Genomic DNA, 23,701 nt, shown 5'->3' with positions numbered 1-23,701 from the left:
TTCCTCTGTGAAACAGCTTTGGAAAAAGGTGTTTAGTATTTCAGCTTTACGCTTGTCATCCTCTGTTTCAATGCCATCATCATCCCGGAGTGTCTGGACATGCTGTTTCGAGGCACTTACTGATGTAACGTAAGACCAGAACTTCCTAGGATTTTCTGTCAAGTCGGTACCTAGTATTTTACTTTCGAATTCACTGAACGCTTCACGCATAGCCCTACTTACGCTAACTTTGACATCGTTTAGCTTCTGTTTGTCTGAGAGGTTTTGGCTGAGTTTTAACTTGGAGTGAAGCTCTCTTTGCTTTCGCAGTAGTTTCCTAACTTTGTTGTTGTACCACGGTGGGTTTTTCCCGTCCCTCACAGTTTTACTCGGCACGTACCTGTCTAAAACGCATTTTACGATTGCCTTGAACTTTTTCCATAAACACTCAACATTGTCAGTGTCGGAACGGAAATTTTCGTTTTGATCTGTTAGGTAGTCTGAAATCTGCCTTCTATTACTCTTGCTAAACAGATAAACCTTCCTCCCTTTTTTTATATTCCTATTAACTTCCATATTCAGGGATGCTGCAACGGTCTTATGATCACTGATTCCCTGTTCTGCACTTACAGAGTCGAAAAGTTCGGGTATGTTTGTTATCAGTAGGTCCAAGATGTTATCTCCACGAGTCGGCTCTCTGTTTAATTGCTCAAGGTAATTTTCGGATAGTGCACTCAGTATAATGTCACTCGATGCTCTGTCCCTACCACTCGTCCTAAAAATCTGAGTGTCCCAGTCTATATCTGGTAAATTGAAATCTTCACCTAAGACTATAACATGCTGAGAAAATTTATGTGAAATGTATTCCAAATTTTCTGTCAGTTGTTCAGCCACTAATGCTGCTGAGTCGGGGGGTCGGTAAAAGGAGCCAATTATTAACCTAGCTCGGTTGTTGAGTGTAACCTTCACCCATAATAATTCACAGGAACTATCCACTTCTACTTCAGTACAGGATAAACTACTACTAACAGCGACGAACACTCCACCACCGGTTGCATGCAATCTATCCTTTCTAAACACCGTCTGTACCTTTGTAAACATTTCGGCAGAATTGGCCGGAAGTTTGAATTTTGATGGGAGATAGGTCTACCTCTACTAAGCTAAGGAAATAGCGGCAAAGAAACGGTACTCAGGATACCTTCACTAACCTAAATCACCTCCTCCTAGGAACTGGACGTAAGTCTTTCTTTAAACAATTACAAGCAGTACCACCATCAATTTTACTAGCCATCCTCTTGGAAAATTTTGTTGAGCAGAGTTGGTATGCAAAGAGGTTCGCTACGCTTTCGACTACCCAGTTTCAACTACTTTTCAAGGTTATCCAACCACATTTCCTACATACATCGAGCGACGTATGTAACCTTGTTTATTACGCTGATACAAAACACTCAAAAACCAAGCGAGGTGGCGCAGTGGTTAGACATTGGACTCGCATTCGGGAGGACGACGTTTCAATCCCGCGTCCGGCCATCCTGATTTAGGTTTTCCGTGATTTCCCTAAATCGCTCCAGGCAAATGCCGGGATGGTTCCTTTCAAAGGGCACGGCCGACTTCCTTCTCCGTCCTTCCCTAATCCGCTGAGACCGATGACCTCGCTGTCTGGTCTCCTTCCCCAAAACAACCAATCAACCAACCAACCAACAAAACACTCACCCTGCCGGCGGTCTGGAGGAAGGGAAAATAGGTGTTAAAAACGAATCTGCATGTTCTGGGCTGCTGGAGAGAGGAATGAGCGCACTTTATTTATTTTTTGGGTAATTTATTTAGCTACGAATTTCTCCTAATTTATTCATTACGCTCTTGCAAAACACTCATCCTAATATGCTTGGAGTCACAATATCCAGTTTACAGATCTCGAAAGTACTCCTAAATAATGCATTACGCTGATGTGCAGAGACGCAAACAACTTGTAAATTACGAGGTCGTGCAGTGGCTAGCACACTAGAGTCACATTCGGAAGACGCTGACAACGTTTAAACACCTGAAAATAATTCAACGCACAAACACTCAGTGCAAGTGAAACTTATCAACCACTCGAACTCTGATTCTACTGGGTGGAAAACCTAACGCCTGGAAACTCTCCAGATGCAGGAAACTGACCCAAATCCTCATCCTAATTACATAATTAATCACAAAGGTCGGTCCTGATCACACAACTATATGCATAGCGCTGCATAAGGACGGCTTAAAATCGCAAAAACTAACTATACAACTCACCTTATCATGCTTTAACTATATGCATAGCACTGCACAAGAGCCGCAATACTTCGCAGAAAACTGACAAATCGTTTTCTCCTGTTTGGGAAAGAAATTATACAGTTCGAAACCAGCGACAGAAACTCTCAAACTCTACACTACATCTACAAGCTAGGGGAAAAATATTCGACTCACTAGATCCTGCAGTTCGACTGAGATGAATTCAAAAAAGTCTATTAGCTCCAAGCATATACCATCTGTCCATGTTTGACGTCAGAGTTTACTACACCCACCTACTAAAAAACCACCCTAACCGGAGCCAGTGGGAGATCCCTGTCCGAAAAGACTGCCTTCTCATCCATAAACAATCACAAACTACGTGATCGAGCTACTACGCTAACAGTCTCATGGTACCTGCCTCCCCGAAATGCCTCGCCGCGAAAGACCCGCTTTCCCCTTCAAGTGCATCCTATTCGTCCCTAATACCAACGAAACATAGCTAGCACAGCCCCACAACGGCTCGCGTTCACAGACTTTGTTTTTACGTCACGTAGTACGCTCGAGCAGGGCCGGACGAGAGTCACCGTTCAGCGTTCGATTATTATTATTTACACTCCTGGAAATGGAAAAAAGAACACATTGACACCGGTGTGTCAGACCCACCATACTTGCTCCGGACACTGCGAGAGGGCTGTACAAGCAATGATCACACGCACGGCACAGCGGACACACCAGGAACCGCGGTGTTGGCCGTCGAATGGCGCTAGCTGCGCAGCATTTGTGCACCGCCGCCGTCGGTGTCAGCCAGTTTGCCGTGGCATACGGAGCTCCATCGCAGTCTTTAACACTGGTAGCATGCCGCGACAGCGTGGACGTAAACCGTATGTGCAGTTGACGGACTTTGAGCGAGGGCGTATAGTGAGCATGCGGGAGGCCGGGTGGACGTACCGCCGAATTGCTCAACACGTGGGGCGTGAGGTCTCCACAGTACATCGATGTTGTCGCCAGTGGTCGGCGGAAGGTGCACGTGCCCGTCGACCTGGGACCGGACCGCAGCGACGCACGGATGCACGCCAAGACCGTAAGGTCCTACGCAGTGCCGTAGGGGACCGCACCGCCACTTCCCAGCAAATTAGGGACACTGTTGCTCCTGGGGTATCGGCGAGGACCATTCGCAACCGTTTCCATGAAGCTGGGCTACGGTCCCGCACACCGTTAGGCCGTCTTCCGCTCACGCCCCAACATCGTGCAGCCCGCCTCCAGTGGTGTCGCGACAGGCGTGAATGGAGGGACGAATGGAGACGTGTCGTCTTCAGCGATGAGAGTCGCTTCTGCCTTGGTGCCAATGATGGTCGTATGCGTGTTTGGCGCCGTGCAGGTGAGCGCCACAATCAGGACTGCATACGACCGAGGCACACAGGGCCAACACCCGGCATCATGGTGTGGGGAGCGATCTCCTACACTGGCCGTACACCACTGGTGATCGTCGAGGGGACACTGAATAGTGCACGGTACATCCAAACCGTCATCGAACCCATCGTTCTACCATTCCTAGACCGGCAAGGGAACTTGCTGTTCCAACAGGACAATGCACGTCCGCATGTATCCCGTGCCACCCAACGTGCTCTAGAAGGTGTAAGTCAACTACCCTGGCCAGCAAGATCTCCGGATCTGTCCCCCATTGAGCATGTTTGGGACTGGATGAAGCGTCGTCTCACGCGGTCTGCACGTCCAGCACGAACGCTGGTCCAACTGAGGCGCCAGGTGGAAATGGCATGGCAAGCCGTTCCACAGGACTACATCCAGCATCTCTACGATCGTCTCCATGGGAGAATAGCAGCCTGCATTGCTGCGAAAGGTGGATATACACTGTACTTGTGCCGACATTGTGCATGCTCTGTTGCCTGTGTCTATGTGCCTGTGGTTCTGTCAGTGTGATCATGTGATGTATCTGACCCCAGGAATGTGTCAATAAAGTTTCCCCTTCCTGGGACAATGAATTCACGGTGTTCTTATTTCAATTTCCAGGAGTGTATTTAGCAACTACCTCGCTCTTATAATAAAGCAAAAAATCCCGATCACAATAAATGTCCTATTTTTCTCGAAAATAGACAAAGTCCAGTTTTGCGAGCAAAAATCTATATAGTTTCTCACGTTCGACTTAGAAACTCATAACCTCTCTGAACACATTTACATCTAAACCGATATTTCCACTCACGAATACAGATTTCCGTGATTTTGCAGATTCCGAATCACGCCCTATAATTTACTAAGTCAAATAACGTCCTTCTCATATCTAGACAACCGGCAAACGTGTCTACCACCTGCTAAATGCAGCCGCGCGGGATTAGCCGAGCGGTCTTGGGCACTGCACTCATGGAATGTGCGGCTAGTCCCGGCGGAGGTTCGAGTCCTCCCTCGGGCATGGGTGTGTGTGTTTGTCCTTAGGATAATTTAGGTTAGGTAGTGTGTAAGCTTAGGGACTGATGACCTTAGCAGTTAAGTCCCATAAGATTTCACACACATTTGAACATTTTTGCTAGATGCACGCTCCACAATCGACCTCCTCTCAACTAAATAAAGAAGTCAAATGCGAAGAAGCACTCGACCGAACAATTTACAAGATAACAGAATAAAGTCCCAGCACAAACACACATCCATATTCAATCTTGTCAAATTACCACTTGATCACGAAAGCTGTCCAGCACATACTAAGTATTAGTTCGCTAATCGGCCATCTAGACGACTACACAGTTAAGTCAAATACATTCCCGCAACAGCCCCCTCCTTTCGGATGGCCTCTCACTGTCAGCAGGAAACTTGAATCATCCCCAACACAGACCCCACATGGACAGAATCATCCAACCAAATCGAACACATATATATTTCATCGCTATAACAACAATTGAATGACATTCGACAGTGAGCTAAGTATCCGTAATGCACCCTGCTCATGGCTCTGGAAATATAAATATCTGTACCCTTCTTATCACTTGACATTTTGCTATCACAGTATTCCACTTCAAATCCAAGCCTTCCTTACAATTGGACATAGTCATATCCTTTACAAACATCTCAGAACACAAGCACATACTTCATAAACCAGATGCTCCCAGTTAAGAAAATTATTCTGCTAAGAAACGTGTTATGAAACCGGTACTTTCAAACTCCTCAAGCCACGGCGGCTACATATTTATCCAGCATATGTAAAGCATTCTCTCTCTCTATTCCATGTCAGATGTTCCATGATATATCGACTGGGCTACAAGCGATGCTTGATTGAGAAGGATCGCAAGCAGTGGATGACGTCGGAAGAAATGTACACTAGCTTTTCAGATCTCTAGCGCTACGCTATACGCTAGAAATGCAGTATCCGATTTTGAATCAAGTCCTCGCATTCAAGCACATACCTGCGTAGGAGGCTATGGAGACGTCCTTTATTACAGCTACTAATGAATCATATTCCTATCACTCTCATATCTCGAAACGACTCACCTTTGTCGAGCCGATCTACTACAGTAAATGGTTCAAATGGCTCTGAGCACTACGGGACTTAACTTTTGAGGTCATCAGTCCCCTAGAACTACTTAAACGAAACTAACCTACGGACATCACACACATCCATGCCTGAGGCAGGATTCGAACCTGCGACCGTAGCCGTTGCGTGGTTCCAGACTGTAGCGCCTAGACCCGCTGGGTCACTCCGGCCGGCTACTACAGCTAAAACCCAACCTCGTTTTAGTTAGCTCCCATGCAACTGCAGCCATTTCTCCAGCTTTACGAATCTGATCGTTCCAATTTAAATCGCAACTGAGTAGGAGTCGTGGGGAAAATATATCCACCACCTTCTGCAACCCATGTAGAAACAAGCTAAGCTGTGTTACTGCGACAGGACAGTGTTTTAACCATTCAATGGAAACCGGAACTGCTAGAAGGACAATGATTTTTTCTACCGTGCCCTCTCAAACTATGTACAAGTACTACAGATCCGCATCCATTCACATCTATCTTCCTTATTCTGTATCATCCAACAAAGAAATGTCACCAACTATAAAAGCTCCACTAGCTTCATCCAATAGACAACTCGATAAGATTTTCACCACATCTCTCTCCATATATCGAATATCAAGTACTGCACGTGTACAGTCATCGAGCAGATGCCACTATCCTATTAAATATACACGTTTTGATCAACTGCACACCTCAGTTTAAAGTTTCACCACCTGTACCGTAGGACAATGGTCGTATCCCGATGACTATACTGTAAGTCGCAAGAGACGCATCCTGTGGCCCTGTCTCATTGTTTGAAACATTAATTTTTCTGCTCTAAAATGCTTTGTACACTTTCAAACATTTTATTTATTTTTCCCTACCACGGCTTCGAGGTCTGTCTCAAGTTCTAAACTGACATTAAAACAGTCTATCGCAGAAAATTAGCAGTGACGCGATTGTCATCAGCTGATGACGTGAGTACCGCTATCCAAGACCACGGGAGGGTGCCGCACCTCCCTACCAAACCTCCCTTTGCAGGAAGTTTGAGTTTTGGGGGTTAGATAAATCAGTTGGGACACCTCTAGACTTCGCACAGCGTAAATAAATTTTTTACTGCTGTTACTAAAACACACACTCGATGATTTTTAAATAAAATTAACTTACAAGATAACGAAATAGGAATAGTTTTAACGCATTCGCGAGGGTTTGCAAACTACAGACCGAATCTGAGTGCTATGCATCCTGTTTCGACTGATTCCTCATATTGCAGTCATACACGCGGTTACTGATCAAGTGTTAGCATCCCCCGGAAGGTGTCGCCCCACAACAAAACTGCTTCCCCAACTCGATCAAGGGTTGTCAGTCAATCATTGTGTGGTGACCAACAACGTGCAAGTGGACGGAAAAGACACCGACGATCTACTAAAATCATAAGCATTACAATTGATTATATGAAGAATTTTACCAATTCTAAATTAATTTCGACTCCGACCAGTCATGTGAAAGCACGTCTGCCAATTTCAGTATCATAGTTAAACCACCCCTTCTCCACTTTTCGAATCTGGATATATGACTATGCTGTACGACCGTTCATTGTTAATTCTCGAAAACATACATCATTAAAGTAAATTAGACAGTACCCTACATATTTCTAACACCTACAGCATATTGCTTAATTTACGATCTATGTCTATGCAGACGAGAGTCACAGAGTCTCCGCATAGTCTTATGCTGTCATCGACCAACTCGCCCTGCGCCACTGCTAGCTATTTAATATGCAACCGACCAGAAGTAGTCAGCTACATTTCACGTCTCGTGAATGGATGGAGCTCGCTGAGTCCTCGCACATCCAAGTGTACAGGATTTCTCGAGATGTGTCCATGTCGAGGAGGTTACCACTCTTTATCAATGTACAGTAAGAGATTTGAAAGTGTTGTGATCTAACAGCACACCGTCAAGAAGAAAAATAACTAGGAAAGGGTGATTTTTTATGCGTAATGGAGCATCAGACGGATAGAGTTCGAGGCATTTTTACGTAAATCAACCAAGCCAACAATTTTAAACTATTATTCTAGAGTCTAGGATCAGTAGCTGGAAGGTATTGTTAAGAGAGCCGCACTGCAGGATACGGCATTATCTTCCGTCGTGCATTATAGTTCAGCGGTTCTCACACCTCAACTCGTGGTTATACGGATTTCCTCTGATATCTCCGTCGCACACGCATCACACTCTCTGTATTCACTTTGCTAGACTGTAGCGTTTACTCATATTATGGCTGAGCCGTTATTTTTTTTGTGGCGGCGTTCGTAGCGACAAACACTTCGCTGTAGAAACGGCTTACGAAGTCACCGCCACACTTTTAATAGCGGGCCGACCGGTCCGCTGGAACAGTGAACAGAAAGATGAAAACCCAAACACTCTGATTAAATAAAAGTCGGTACTTATCTTTATTAACGAAGATACAGAAACACAGTAGTGAACTCCGTGTCTACAGAAATCTGTCTAGTTCGAGTCGGAGCGGCTAGGTCAGCGTCGGCGGACGACAAACAACAACTCTGCTGCAATGAACACACAACTGACTAGCAAGTACACAAATCGGTGGCGAGTATACAACTGAGCGGCGAATACAGAACTGTCCTAGCGCTCGCGACTCCAGCGCTTAAGAAGCCAGAAGCCAGCGGTGGCGCGCGCAGACTTGCGGCGATTTCCTGTATCGCTGGCGCTGCTTATGCGGACGGCGTCCGGACTTTGATGCTGCCAACCTTTTGGCAGCGGGCTCGGGTGGCATTACTGGCTAGGATATAACAATTTTCAGTATTATTAGGCCTTAATATTTTTGTATCACTTCACACGTGCGAGTATTTTACTCGTCCGTCGCGTTGCTCTTCACATACATACGTAAGTTGTTCTTCTTCAAGTATAAAATCTCACATGAAATTGATAATAGTGCATACATAGACATAAACATTGACAATAATAGAGTCGACACATAAATTTACAATTCACATTCACATTTCATATACGGACCCCATGACATGCACCCTCTTACACACTAATATGTTAATTAGGAGGTATCTTTAATTTATTTTGGCATTTTCTATTCTTGTCTTGTAGGACCGACCTCCTGCGCGTTTTTACGTCCACAACTACAATAGAAAATACTACATATATATTTTCATAGACATCGACATTGGCAATAGTAAAGTTGACACCTAAATGTACAAGTCACATTCACATTTCCTATATGGGTTCCATGTTAGGCATCATCCATCTTACACACTAATAAGTAAATTAGAAGGAATCTCTCATTTGTTCTGAATTTTTGCTTTTCTCTTGACTTGCAGGCCCAACCTCCTGCGCGTTTTTACCATCACAAATACACATAGAAAATACATTCCAGCACTACTCACTACATGGAAAACCGGATTCGCTAAGGTCTGCTTCAGAGATCAAGCTACTTCTAGGATTGCTATTTGTAGTGCGCCGTTAGTGTACTTATTCTATCCTTGGCATTTGATGAATCTTCATACTATGTATAATGTTTACAAGTGCTCGTTTGTGAGCGAGTGTGGGGGATGTTTTATCCCTTGACAACCCTGACTTCATCACTCCTTGTTAATCGTCGTAATATTCCACATGCGTAAACACATATTTCAAGCCATATTTCTGCCTTATTGATGCGACGACATGTACATGTTTACCTTTGTGATGTGTAACCGATAATTTTACCGTATTTTTGTCATGTGCAATTCCACTCATAATTCATTACCGCTAAATAAGAACGCGCTTATGCTAAAGTAATGCTTTCGCTCCTGCGTGCGTCAAGAACTCAGTGTAGAAAATATTGTTTCACTGCATTTTGTGTTCATTCCTCATTACGAATCGTGTATCATATTTTCATTTATATTAACCTTATAGTTTCTCGAGCTGTAACAGTTAGTCGCTAAGGAAATATTTTTCATACTAGGTTGTTTTACATTCTGATGTCTGTGTAGCAAATCACTGTGCTGTGGTGTGTTTTAAATGTTATCATGTACCATTGTTACTATCGACTTCACTGTTTCTTCTATACTCCTCACTGCTTCTTCGTGATGTTCGTTTTCATAATTACTTGCCGTACATGCATCATCATACTTTGCTTTCCACACTCATACAACCATTCATTCCAAGACTTAAAACAATATAGTGTATTCTTTCTTACGTCGGCTTCGTGGTCCTTTCCTAGGTACCCTTGTAATATTAATCTTCATGTTCATCCCCGTATACCCATATAATTATTCATTATAAATCTTCCACATATATCGTCATTTATACCCATGTACTACTTACAGGCCTATTACACTAGAACCACCGCCCTATTTATTTCTTCCCACAAATATAAATAAACTCGTATTACTCTAATACACTTTCATTCTCTTCCTAGATTCACTCCATGCACGGTACGTCACCACAAACGTAGATTAACTAATTAATACCTTCAATCGAATCTAATAAAACCTTTCACTCTCTCTACTTCAAAACATTATCCAGCAGTGCAATTTCATTTATTTCTCCATATCACTTTTGTAAACATACAGTACTTACCTCAGTTGTTTTAAGTTCATGTAATTACGTTGTGTGCGTATTGGTTGGTTTTGTATTTACTTAGCTTATCTCCCGCGTGTTGTTCAATTCATGTTTACAGCTTTATTTTGCTGCTTATACTATAAGGTATTGTGTAATTAATAGCAACTAACATAGGTGAGTTCTGTAATAACAAATTTGTGGATATGTATTCTCCCTGTACATTAAGCTCACTACTTCTAATGCTGTCTGTAAAGAAGTGTAGTTCTATAAGTGTACAACTGCTCCTCTCGCTAAATGTTGTACGATATGTTATTTTATAGTTTACGTATCAGTCACACGCATTTTTCTATGTTGATATCTCATTCTACCTTTCACATCGTCGCTCACTTATGTGTTGTATGTAAGTCGCTTAGTTCTTAAGTTACGTGCTAATCGCGTTCTTTCAAGTGTACATGTTCTTACTTCCCTTTTCAACTTGTCTTAATCCTGTTGTATATAGTCGGATAGGTCATTTCCTGTGTTTATTCTTTTCTACGTTGAATACTGAGAAATAAGTATAACTATGTAAGTTCAATGGATTGTGTTAAGTTCACAAATTTAGCGTATTCTACTGTCCTTATATTTTACTTGCGTCAATGCGCTCATTTTCTTAAAGCTGCATATGCTTAGCTTAATGATATACTCTTAAAATTAGTGCTCTTTACAGTATAGTCGCCGACTTAGGAATAAATGTCTCTATTCGTTTAGTTTGTGTTGCTCATCTACGTCAGAGTAACTAGCTGATAGGCACCCCACTTCGTGTCGCTTCCGTTTTGTCCAGCTGGTTGCGCGGTGTGGATGCCGATTCGCTTAAATTCTAGAATGGTTTCCGTCGCGGTGCGCAGTGTGTCTTTGCGCATCGTACAGGGGACACTGAACTCAACCTTGCTTTTTGCCTACTTGGCCCCTACGATCAGCTGTTAGCCGCTTCGTATATAATTGTTGAAGTAGGCTCTGCTCTAAGCACGGCTCAGTATACCTCATCGCTCAAGCCTCTCGCTTAAAGCTCGCGCGCTGTGAATTAAGTCTTAAGAAAGTACAATATCAAAATACAAGGAAAATTAATTTTCACTAGGCTGCATCTCACTCTCTGCATGTTAGATAGTAAAAGAAAATTGAACATTCCTTATTGATTAAGCAGGATAGTAGAAGAGGGAGAGGGCCCCAGAAATATATTGTACCCCCTAGCTGAAGAGGAACCGAGCGCCAGTCGATTTATTCGTCAAAGAGCGACAAACCTCCTACCTTCTTGCGTTTTACTGATGCAACAGATAAGGACAGAATGAGATTTGACTTTTCATTTAATAAATTTCCGCAAATCTTTATGTGGATACATGCCTTTTATTTTAGCATTTTTTATATTTCCTATCAAGTAGCACACCGGATGTGGCTTGTCAACAATGATATACGGACCAACATATAACAACTGCCATTTTTTATTCAATGCCTTTAATTTCGATGAGTTCGGATGCGTTCTTAGTAGTACCTCCTGTCCAATCTGGAATTCTGTTACGTTTTTCAATTTCCTGTCGTAAATTCCTTTCCTTATTTGAGCTTGCTCTTCCAATGTTATTAGCGCTCGCCGTACTTTCTCATCTAAGACTACGTCTTTGCGCCGTAATTTAGGTATCGGTTTTGCTCATTCATCTAGCTCCACCTTTTCAAACATTAGCTCGGCCGGTGTGTGCCCTGTTGATGTGTGTGGTAGGTGATTTACTATGTGCTGAAACGGACTCAAGTATTTTATCCATTTCCTTTGGTTCTGTGGTATATATGTGCGGATAAACCTATTAAATTCACGGAAGCACCGTTCGACGGGACTTGCTTCCGGGTGGAACTTGGATACTAAAATATGACGTATGTTTTGTGATTTTAAAAATGATTTCCATTGGTCACATGTAAAATTTGAGGCGTTATCAGTTAGGACTGCTTGGGGTTTCCCAATGCGTGGTATGTAGTCTTCCAGAATTCGCCTTATAATTGGCCCTGACCTAACTGTTTTGACTGCGTACAGCTGGAGATACTTACTAAAAACGTCATACAGGGCTACGATGTATTTAACTCCGCCGCGGGCTTTGGGATAAGGTCCTGCGGCGTCAATAGATACAAGATCTCCTGGTTGCTTTGGTATTATTGGATTTAGTACGTTAAGACATGTCCTATTCTGATGTTTGACCTTTTGATACACCGCACAGCGTCTGATTACTTGCTCTATACGTCGCCTCATATTAGGGAAATAACAATACGTAGAAATTTTGGCGGCACACTTTGGCACTCCATAGTGCCCCCATGTGCGGTGCGTGTGTTGTATGAAGTTTTCCACGTATTCCTGAGGTATGCACACACACCACTTATCCATTCGTCGATCTCTTCTGTGAAAGAGGACGCCATTATGTATAATGTAATACTGCTCTAAACGTTCGTGTGTTCTAGCCTGCAATTTTTTCCTTGCCTTGCTCCATCTCGGGTCTTCTTCCTGTAAACGTTGCATGTTTTTGCACATTTTAATATAATATGGTTTAAAAGTTCCATCATTTATTAAAAGCACCTTGAAGTCTGATGTTTGTTCCTCTAACTCGTGGAAATCGGTAAGACCGTGAGGTAACCGTGATAGTGCATCTGCCAAAATATTCTGTTCCCCTTTTATGTACACTATCTCAAAATCAAACTCTTGGACATACATGCACCACCTCGCTATTCTCTTATGTAACAACTTGCACGTCAGAAGAAAGGACAAAGCTGGATGATCACAGTAAACTTTGGTATGTTTTCCTCATAGGTAATATTGAAATTTACGAAGCGCCCAAACTACTGCTAACGCTTCTAGCTCAGTTACGGAATAAGATCTTTCACATTCTGTGAGGGTTCTACTGGCAAAACTGATTACATTGACTTCTTCCTTACCATCCTTTGTTATTATTTGAAACAGGCACGCACCGAGCCCCTGATAACTAGCATCGGTGCTTAAACAAAAATCCAATTCCATATTTGGGTGTTTCAGGATAGGCGCGTTAATCAGCGCCTGCTTAATCTGCTGAAAATCATTTTCACATTCTTTAGTCCACAACCAACTGTGGTTTTTACGCAGCAAGCTTAATAGTGAACTACTGTCCAACAATTGTGGCAGAAACTTTCTGAAAAACGAGGCCATTCCTAGAAAACCTTTTAATTGTTTCTTAGTATAGGGTGTTGGGAAATTCCGTATCGCATCTAGTTTACTGGGGTCAGGTAGAATTCCTACTGGTGAAATAATATGCCCTAAGAATTTTATTTTTTCCTTTCCGAATTCAGACTTTTTAAAGTTAACTGTGACATTGTATTCATCAAATTTTTGAAAAATCCTTTCCAAAACACTTACATGTTCATCCCATGTTTGAGTTGCAATTAATAGATCATCAACGTAGAGCGTAACCTGGCTAAGCAGTTCCGCTCCAAGCACCCTGTCCAATGCTTCAATAAATACACCAGCGCTCACTTTTAATCCGAAAGGCAGCACCCTAAATTGGTAGCTCCTCCCGGCATTTATGAAAGCTGTATACTTTCTCTCTCTTCATGTAATAAAATTTGCCAGTACGAAGCTTTCAAATCAAGGGATGTTAAATACTTAACGCCATGAAACTTCAATAGCTCCTCTTGTAGATTCTCTGGCCTTGTTCTTATAGGAATGATGATTTTGTTTATTTCCCTCGCGTCTAACACCAACCGCACCGTTCCGTCAGTTTTACCAACTGCGAGAATTGGACTGCAGTAAGGTGAGTGCGAAGTTTCAATAGCCCTCCACCTAATCATACGCTCTATTTCTTTTCTTACTGCCTCTTTCTTTGCCCAAGGGGTGCCATATGACGTTCTACAATATGTTTCATGCGGGTATACTTCTATTTTATACTCATATCCCTTAATAACACTAGGTTGTTTACGAAAAATGTTATGATATTTGAAGAGTAATTTTGTCAGTTCACTTCGCTGTTCATTGTTAAGACAAATGGATTTACTTATTTTACTGTCTACTATTTGCTCATCGAGGATCTCCCTACCAGAGTCATCAAGTTCCATCTCCTTTGCCATTAAGGATTGAGGGTAGACAAGTTTAACATTAATGTCTGGTATCGGCCTAATCTGATTTGTCATTGTAGTTCTTATTAAGTCCACAGTCAGTGTGCGTTCCCCTACATGAAATTGGCATTCCCCGCTGCCGATATCTATTTTTATCCGATATCTTCTGAACACCTCCATACCAAGTATACAGTTCACTATGGAAGTTTGTCTACCAACAAGAAAGTACACTGCAAAATTACACCACATATGCTAATGGGTATGCTGGCCAGTAATTTTATAACTTTAGATTTACTTCCCATCGCCGTTACGATCTTACAGTTCTCTACAGGTAGTGTGGGAACATTTACTTCCCTCGCTATCTCTTTGAACAAGCTAGTAGACATTAAGCTTGTCGACGCGCCAGTATCCAAAACAACTAGTACATCTATGTTTCCCACCTGTACCTTTATTGTTGCTTGAATAATTTCACTTACCTTGCGTGTTGTTTCTTTCTCTTCGATAAACAAGTCTGTTTTCATTTCTGCGTTCTTATCATACCTTAAAAATAGATTCCGGATATGCTGTATGTGTAGGTTTGTTTCAGTGTCTGCTTCCTCCTTTCCGTTCCTGTTCGTTTTAGTGTTTAAGTCGCTCATATTAGCACTGTGGCACACTGACAGTTCATTACCTTCTTCCTCTAGTCACGCTCGATTATTATTTCCTGGGGCCGGTAAAGGTACTGTTTCATTTTCTGCCGTCACTTCTGCTATGTTTACCGTACGTTCGCGTGCTCGCCAGTTCGTGTCCCGGTTGTTTCGATGTGACTGTACGGGCTGCCTGTTATCTCTCGGATCCCTGTGTTGCATATTCCGTTCCTGGTAATTTGCATTTCCTTGTCGCCTATTGTCGAAGTTTTCCCTCGAATTTCTATTGTCTCTGCCATTACCGTACCTATGGAGCTGATATTTAGTTTCGTACCCTCGGTCACTCTGTGGCTGACGGATTTCCGTTGTGGCACGGCGGTGCATACGGATGCCATTCATTCATACGCACACGACCGTTATAATTTCCAAAGCCATTGCCGTTACCGTAGTTCTTCCCGTTTGGGTTGTGCCCATTACCGTTACGATAACTAGGCGTGGCTTGCCCATCCTCATGAATCAGATCTATTGAGTCGAGCACTGAAAGAAAATACTCGAGATCATATTCGGGAACAGTTATTAATTTTTCCCTAACATTTGCAGGTAATTTGTTCTTTAAGATTTTCAGTACATCGACAGGAGATATCGGATTATTCCAGTAACGGGTCTTGTTTAGGTATTTTTCAAAATAGCTTCTTAGCCCCCCGAATTTTGAATGATATGGTACTGGGTTAAATACCTCTCGTCTTAACCTCTCCTGGATAGCTGTTGACCAGTATTTATCTAAAAATGCATTCTCAAACTGATCATATGTCTCGCAAAGTTCTGACATCTCCGTAGCCCACAAAAGGGCATCACCCTCGGTGTGTCCTACAACATATTTAATCTTTTGAGCTTCTGTCCAAGTCCTGGGCAGTACATTTCTGAAGGCTCGGACAAACACTACCGGGTGCGTTCGCTTTATCTCATTTGAGAATACGGGAAACTGTCGATGTTTTATTACGCTCTCATCCATTAACAACGCTGTCCAGCACGGCGGAACAGCATTTCCCTGCGGTGATGGTATATTTGTTTCAGCAAAGTTTTGCCCGCTGATCGCGTCGCGCGTCGACATGCGGTCGCGCGGCGTGGGTTGGGCATTGTTGTCCGCGCCACTGATTTCTCCCACTGGCGAATGGCTGTTTATCGCTCCGCTTACCGCCCCAGGCGATGATATTACCGTACTTTGTTAACTATTTCGTCTCTTAACCGTTGTTCTAACTGTCTGATATCATGTCCTACGCGTTTTAAGATTTCTTCTTCCTTGTCCCCCATTACTTCCTTTACCGCTTCCACATAGGTACGCTGTTCACGTACGCATTTTTCTACGAACGTTGTATTTTCGTCCTTTGCATTGCTCTTTACCGATTCATAAAGCTGCACAATGTCTGAGTTGATCCTCTTGTGTTCTAACTTGAGTAATCCTACCTCCAATGTGATTTTTTCTACATTTTCTGGCAGGTCGTCACAGAAAGAATGTAGTTTCGCTACTTCTGATTGTACATTGTCTAAGTTGACCTGCGTATTCTTTTGCATTGCCTGTAAAATCTCTTGGGTATCTCTAATTTCGGATAGCTCCTGTCGATACGTGTGTGTTAGTGTTTCAAATTTTTCGCCCATTATGCCTTTTAATTTCTCACCCATATCTTGAACCGAAATTTGTACTTGTTCATTAATTTTCCTATCCACCTCCGTGGAGATTTGTGAAATCTGCTGTGTGAACTTCGTGTCCAGACTGTTGAGTTCTGTGCGCAAATTTTTTACCTCGTCTGAAATGTGTGTCATGTTTGTATTAACCTTCTCGATCACGGACTTTACTGTGGTCATGTCTGCTTTCATATTAGTCATGTCTGTTTTCATATTAGTCATGTCTGCTTGTATCGTTTGTAAACTTGGCATTTTAGTCTCTAAACCCTACATTTTTGAATTTATGTCTGCTTTCATTCCATTCATGCTTGTTTGTATGGATTCTGTTAAGGCTCGAAATAAGGCTTGCATATCTTCCGTATTCACTTCAGGCCTACGCCTCTCAGCATCTGCGTTAGTGATGGGGAGCTCGTGAATGAGTCGTTCAAATGAACGCTTCACTCCAGTGAAGTGTGAACTAACCACTCAATTTCAATGAACTGTCACTTCAAACTCTTCACAGATAGCACACTCCACACTTTTGTATAGTTCACTCACTCTCTTCCACTCTCCCTTTTCCACTACATCGGCGCTACGTCACTCATTCTCCCTTCACTTCAGTCCTCCCTCTATTGCCTGTCGATGAATCGCGCGGTGAAATACACTTAGAGCAACAGTTGCACTTTGCTTTCCCATTACCTAAACCGGCGAAGAAACCCCAAATTTCACTACTTTTAGGCGATCGTGGGTTGCTAGCCATTGTATAAGCGTGAACAGAAACAAAAACTGCTTTCTGAATAAAATAATGAGGGATTTTACCTGAAATCGTACCAATGACTACAGGTGACAGTTTACGTTTCGAATTTAGAGGGTTATTATTCTCAACAAAAACAATGGCATGTCGCATCCAAATAATCACCGCTAAACGGTTCCAAACCACTCATTGTTGCATTTTGCACATGAACATCCACTACATTGGCATTCTGATTTTCGAATGACATTTCCTTATTGTTTTGACCCTCCATTATAGAAATCCTTATACCACTGCAGTTATCGAAATAAAAATTTTCTTTTTTAAGATTTTACTTCCGGGCTACTTCTCACGCGAAAAAATGCATATACAGTTGTATGTAATTGTAGTCTCAACTGTTCTTCAATCAATATATTTTCCGTACTAATAAAGAAATGTCATTATCTCTACTTGACTACAATAGCGTTAATCTCTGAAGCTTTAGGTTCCGGATTTTAGGAAATAGGTGGATGGACTTTCTAATAGGTCTACTGGGAACGCATTCTCTATATGCATTGCGCGGTCCTACCTAATTGTTGTCTTGTAAATTGTACTTCCTCTATTGTGCTTTGTTGTGTGCTCTTGCTATTGTCGCCTTCTTCCTTCTAATTTATTAATTATTTCCTTTTGATAGTATTTCTTCAGTATCACATCACCGTCTCCGTCACATCATCAGCGTACATGGAACATAAAGAAATTGTTAACATACATGTATATTCATTTTCCTAACAATACTAGTACTCACAGTTTTGCCCACTACGTATCGTGCCTGTCACCTGTCACCACTTTATAATATAATAAAATAATGGAATAGATGATAATAAAATGTTGAAATGCGAGGCTTTTTAAAATGTATTGAATTAATGAGATTAATTTTTCGGCATGAATGACAAGCACAATAAGCTGAGCTATGCCTGGAAATAAGTTCGTATTAGTTCATATTATTTTGCAGGGCGAAGTAGTTTCTTTCTCCACTGTAGATTTGTGCTTACCATTCTTTATAATGCTACGTTTGGTCGCCGTGTTCACCTTTGAAGTCTTGACCGTGTTCCCATTAAGCTTATCGGATCTTCGTAATTTTCCAAAGTACACAGGTGGGCTTCAGTTCTTGTAATTATTGTACTATTTGAAATAACAACTCACACGACCTTTCTGTTAATAAAACAATACTGTATTTTTCTAAACGGTGCACATATGAAATACATACTCCTCACTTATTCATAGCGACCCCAAAATGGCGGTCTACAATTACTCGCCAAAAATGGCGTGCTTCTCACTCGTTCACTAGCTGAGCGCGAATCCTTCCTTCCTCCTACTGGTACCAGAAAAAATCCTCTGTTTTTTAACAACTGAAAGTCAAAAATACATGACGGTAGGCATAGGCTCTATGATGGGCTACCGCTTCATCTTCTCTCTTTGCCTTTAAAGAAGACGAAAACATAAAGGAAACGCAAAAGGTTTATCACAAACACTCACCCTGCCGGCGGTCTGGAGGGAGGGAAAATAGGTGTTAAAAACGAATCTGCATGTTCTGGGCTGCTGGAGAGAGGAAGGAGTGCAGTTTATTTATTTTTTGGGTAATTTCCTAGGACATTTATTGTGATCGGAAATGTTTTGCTTTATTATAGGAGCGAAGTTGTTGTTAAATAAATAATAATAATAATCGAACGCTGAACGGTGACTCTCGTCCGGCCCTGCTCGAGCGTACTACGTGACGTAAAAACAAAGTCTGTGAACGCGAGCCGTTGTGGGGCTGTGCTAGCTATGTTTCGTTGGTATTAGGTACGAACAGGATGCACTCGAAGGGGAAAGCGGGTCTTTCGCAGCGAGGCATTTCGGGGAGGCAGGTACCATGAGACTGTTAGCGTAGTAGCTCGAGCACATAGTTTGTGATATGCATATAGTTGTGTAATCAGGACCGACCTTTGTGATTAATTATGTAATTAGGATGAGCATTTGGGTCAGTTTCCCGCATCTGGAGAGTTTCCAGACGTTAGGTTTTCCACCCAGTAGAATCAGAGTTCGAGTGGTTGATAAGTTTCACTTGCACTGAGTGTTTGTGCGTTGAATTATTTTCAGGTGTTTAAACGTTGTCAACGTCTTCCGAATGTGACTCTAGTGTGCTAGCCACTGCACGACCTCGTAATTTACAAGTTGTTTGCGTCTCTGAACATCAGCGTAATGCGTTATTTAGGAGTACTTTCGAGATCTGTAAACTGGATATTGTGATTCCAAGCATGTTAGGGCGAGTGTTTTGCAAGAGCGTAATGAATAAATTAGGAGAAATTCGTAGCTAAATAAATTACCCAAAAAATAAATAAAGTGCACCCTTTCCTCTCTCCAGCAGCCCAGAACATGCAGATTCTTTTTTAACACCTATTTTCCCTCCCTCCAGACCGCCGGCAGGGTGAGTATTTTGTATCAGCGTAATAAACAAGCTTACATACGTCCCTCGATGTATGTAGGAAATGTGGTTGGATAACCTTGAAAAGTAGTTGAAACTAGGTAATCGAAAGCGTAGCGAACTCCTTTGCATACCAACTCTGCTCAACAAAATTTTCCAAGAGGATGGCTAATAAAATTGATGGTGGTAGTGCTTGTAATTGTTTAAAGAAAGACTTACGTCCAGTTCCTAGGAGAAGGTGACTTAGGTTAGTGCAGGTATCCTGAGTACCGTTTCTTTGCCGCTATTTCCTTAGCCTAGTAGAGGTAGCCCAATTGACCTATCTCCCCATCAAAATTCAAACTTCCTGCCAGTTCCTAGGACGATGTGACTTAGGTTAGTGGAGGTAGTCCAAGTGCCCTTTCTTTCCCACCATTTTCTTAGGTTAGTTTATGTAGCTCAACTGACCTACCTTCGCGCGAAAAATTCGAACTTCTCGTGAGTTCGTAGGATGGAGTGACTTAGGTTAGTGGATGTAGCCCAGTTGACCTATCTTCCAGCCATGTTTGGATAACGGCACTCGCGTCATCAGCTGACGTCAATCGCGTCATCAGTTGACGTCATGTAACGCCGAGTACTTGCGTCACGATCGCCTTATTTGATTTGGAGCGGGAGCCCCCTTGCTCCACTACTACTGTGTAGCTTAAGTTCAAAAGTAGGCTAACATTTTACATATTGAATATGTACTAATGGCTCAAGTTTGATTGCTAATGTCTTAAAATAAGTATTGGTCATACTGACGAAATTTGTGTATTCCTTGCTACAGCTGAGAAAGTCTTTAGTTGTACAATTCATAATACCAGTGGTGCAGTTTCTAAGACATTGCTTGTTGGTATGAATATTTGTTGTTCAGGACTGAAAATAGAGTACTTTTTCAATCTTTAGGGAGCGTCCATTTTCTGAGAACCACTTAATAATTCTTTGGAACACGTCATTTCCAATCCTTTCTACTGCTTTCTCTCTAAATGGATTTATTATAACACTAATATCGTCTGCAAAAAACACCAATTCTGCTTGAATATCATGCAGACCAGTAGTGTATGAAGAAATCACATAAAACTATAGTTTTTCCGAGTTAGTAACGTTATCTGCGAAGCCAAACGCCTTGGAAAGATCGCAAAAAATACCACTGGCGATATTTCATTTTTTAAGGTGTGTACTGTTTGATGAGTGATGTACTGTTTGATGAGTCATATATAAAGAGCATTGCCAGTGGAGCTACCATTCTGGAATCCAAATTGTGATGTGCTAAGTAAATTTTATCTGATTAAGAGTGAGATTTCTCTTCCTTACATTACTTTTTCGAACAGTTTGGGATAAAATTGTCGGTAAGGTAACTGGACGATAAACGTTTTTAAGACTGTCTTATCACCTGTCTTATGAATAGGTTTAACAGCTGTATATTTTAACCTTTCTGAAAAAATTATCTGTGTCAGTGGTGCATTTCACCCACTACTGAGGACATTATTTATTAAGTTTTCAGAATTCTGTTTGAAATTCTGTCAACATCTCATGAGCTTTTGTTTTTTAGAATTTTTATAACTCTATTAATTTCAGTGAACAATGTTAGTGCTACTGGCCCGCTAAATCACCCGATCTAAATCCCACAGGAAATGCATGGGGTCATTTGAAACAACGGATGTAACTTGACAGCTCAAAAAAAAAAAGTTCAAATGTGTGTGAAATCTTATGGGATTTAACTGCTATGGTCATCAGTCTCTAAGCTTACACACTACTTAACCTAAATTATCCTAAGGACAAACACACACATCCATGCCCGAGGGAGGACTCGAACCTCCCCCGGGACCAGCCACACAGTCCATGACTGCAGCGCCTAAGACCGCTCGGCTAATCCCACGCGGCAACTTGTCAGCCACCCCACAATTTGGTAACTTCACGGGATCTAATTATAGATGAATGGCTGCAGTTGGATATGATACACTTGCAGAAACTTGTGGATCTTCTACCAGAACAGAGACCATGCATAAAAATTAGTGGGAAAGAACGCACATTTGCAAGCGCGTTCTCGTGTGCACACGTTGCATTATTGCGCAAGCAGCCTGCTATGCATCCCCTTCCTTGCTCGACCGTTTGTGCTCTATTTCGTGTGATTAAATGGCAACAGAAAAAGAAAACACAAAGGGTCTGTGGGTAAGAAAATCATCTAAATAACAGAAGTACGAGAAATACCAAATGACGGCCAAATTTTCCTTCAAAATTTAATGAAGTTGTTATGTGTCGACAGAAGTGCCGACACAGTGTTATTTAGAAGGGCCGAATAGGCACGCTAAGCTCACCCAGAATATCGTGAAGTCTGAAACAGGATGCTCAATGAATGCTAATAAGAAAAGTACGTTGCTTTGGGAATACTTAACTTTAAATCCATCCTTTTGGTATACATCGTTTATGGTGAATACAAGTAAGACTCTCTCCAGATATGGTTAACTGCGCCTTGCTAGGTCGTAGCTATGGACTTAGCTGAAGGCTATTCTAACTGTCTCTCGGCAAATGAGAGGAAGGCTTCGTACGTCTAGTCGCTAGCAATGTCGTCCGTACAACTGGGGCGAGTGCTAGTCCGTCTTTCTAGACCTGCCATGTGGTGGCGCTAGGTCTGCAAGTACTGACAGTGGCGACACGCGGGTCCGACATGTACTAATGGACCGCGGCCGATTTAAGCTACCACCTAGCAAGTGTGGTGTCTGGCGGTGACACCACATTCCTCCCCCGCAAATCGGCGAACGGTCGTATTATAAGGCTTCCGCCCGCCGTGGGGAGGGCCCCATGGTGACGTATGCGATGAGGTGGGGAGCCTAACAACAGGCGAGGCTGTGCCACCCGCACCCGGCCATTCGGTCCGAGGGGAACTAGGAAACGCCTGGAAACCTACTCCAGGGTGCACGTCAACATGCGGCGTATGCGCCCGTAACGAGACAGGAGTGGCCGAAGGGTCGATCTCCATTGCGTCGGGGCATCCGACGCGCGATGACGCCATGTGGTCCGGAGCGAAGGACAGCTGGTCACGGGAAGCGATCGGCGACGCGTGACCCAGGGAGGCGGTTGGCGGCTGCAGCGAAGCGTCCTCTGGAGATTGTGGCGAAGCCATGACACAAGTAAATGTAAGCAATTAGAAAGAACAAAACCCTTTTTTAACTCGTCGCCAATGTTATGTGTCGACAGAAGTGCCGACACAGTGTTATTTAGAAGGGCCGAATAGGCACGCTAAGCTCACCCAGAATATCGTTATGTGTCGACAGAAGTGCCGACACAGTGTTATTTAGAAGGGCCGAATAGGCACGCTAAGCTCACCCAGAATATCGTGAAGTCTGAAACAGGATGCTCAATGAATGCTAATAAGAAAAGTACGTTGCTTTGGGAATACTTAACTTTAAATCCATCCTTTTGGTATACATCGTTTATGGTGAATACAAGTAAGACTCTCTCCAGATATGGTTAACTGCGCCTTGCTAGGTCGTAGCTATGGACTTAGCTGAAGGCTATTCTAACTGTCTCTCGGCAAATGAGAGGAAGGCTTCGTACGTCTAGTCGCTAGCAATGTCGTCCGTACAACTGGGGCGAGTGCTAGTCCGTCTTTCTAGACCTGCCATGTGGTGGCGCTAGGTCTGCAAGTACTGACAGTGGCGACACGCGGGTCCGACATGTACTAATGGACCGCGGCCGATTTAAGCTACCACCTAGCAAGTGTGGTGTCTGGCGGTGACACCACAGAAGTCACAACGAGATTTGAAATTTTCTGACTGGGGCAGCAAAAATGCTGGCAATAACATTTAATTAGCT

At 42.7% G+C, this 23,701-nt stretch overlaps 2 protein-coding genes across 2 annotated transcripts in view; one reads left to right on the top strand and one right to left on the bottom strand.

Annotated features, from left to right (window-relative positions):
* The window catches only part of LOC126162316 (uncharacterized), a 716,875-nt gene that overhangs the window by 329,052 nt on the left and 364,122 nt on the right, over window positions 1–23,701 (bottom strand). The window lies entirely within an intron of this gene.
* The window catches only part of LOC126162314 (uncharacterized), a 141,572-nt gene that overhangs the window by 114,028 nt on the left and 3,843 nt on the right, over window positions 1–23,701 (top strand). The gene's annotated exons all lie outside the window — the stretch shown is intronic.

The sequence above is a fragment of the Schistocerca cancellata genome, chromosome 2 (genome assembly GCF_023864275.1).
Source record: "Schistocerca cancellata isolate TAMUIC-IGC-003103 chromosome 2, iqSchCanc2.1, whole genome shotgun sequence".
Lineage (NCBI taxonomy): Eukaryota > Metazoa > Arthropoda > Insecta > Orthoptera > Acrididae > Schistocerca > Schistocerca cancellata.
Note: the sequence above shows the minus strand (reverse complement) of the source record. Positions and strands in the feature narration are given on the sequence as shown.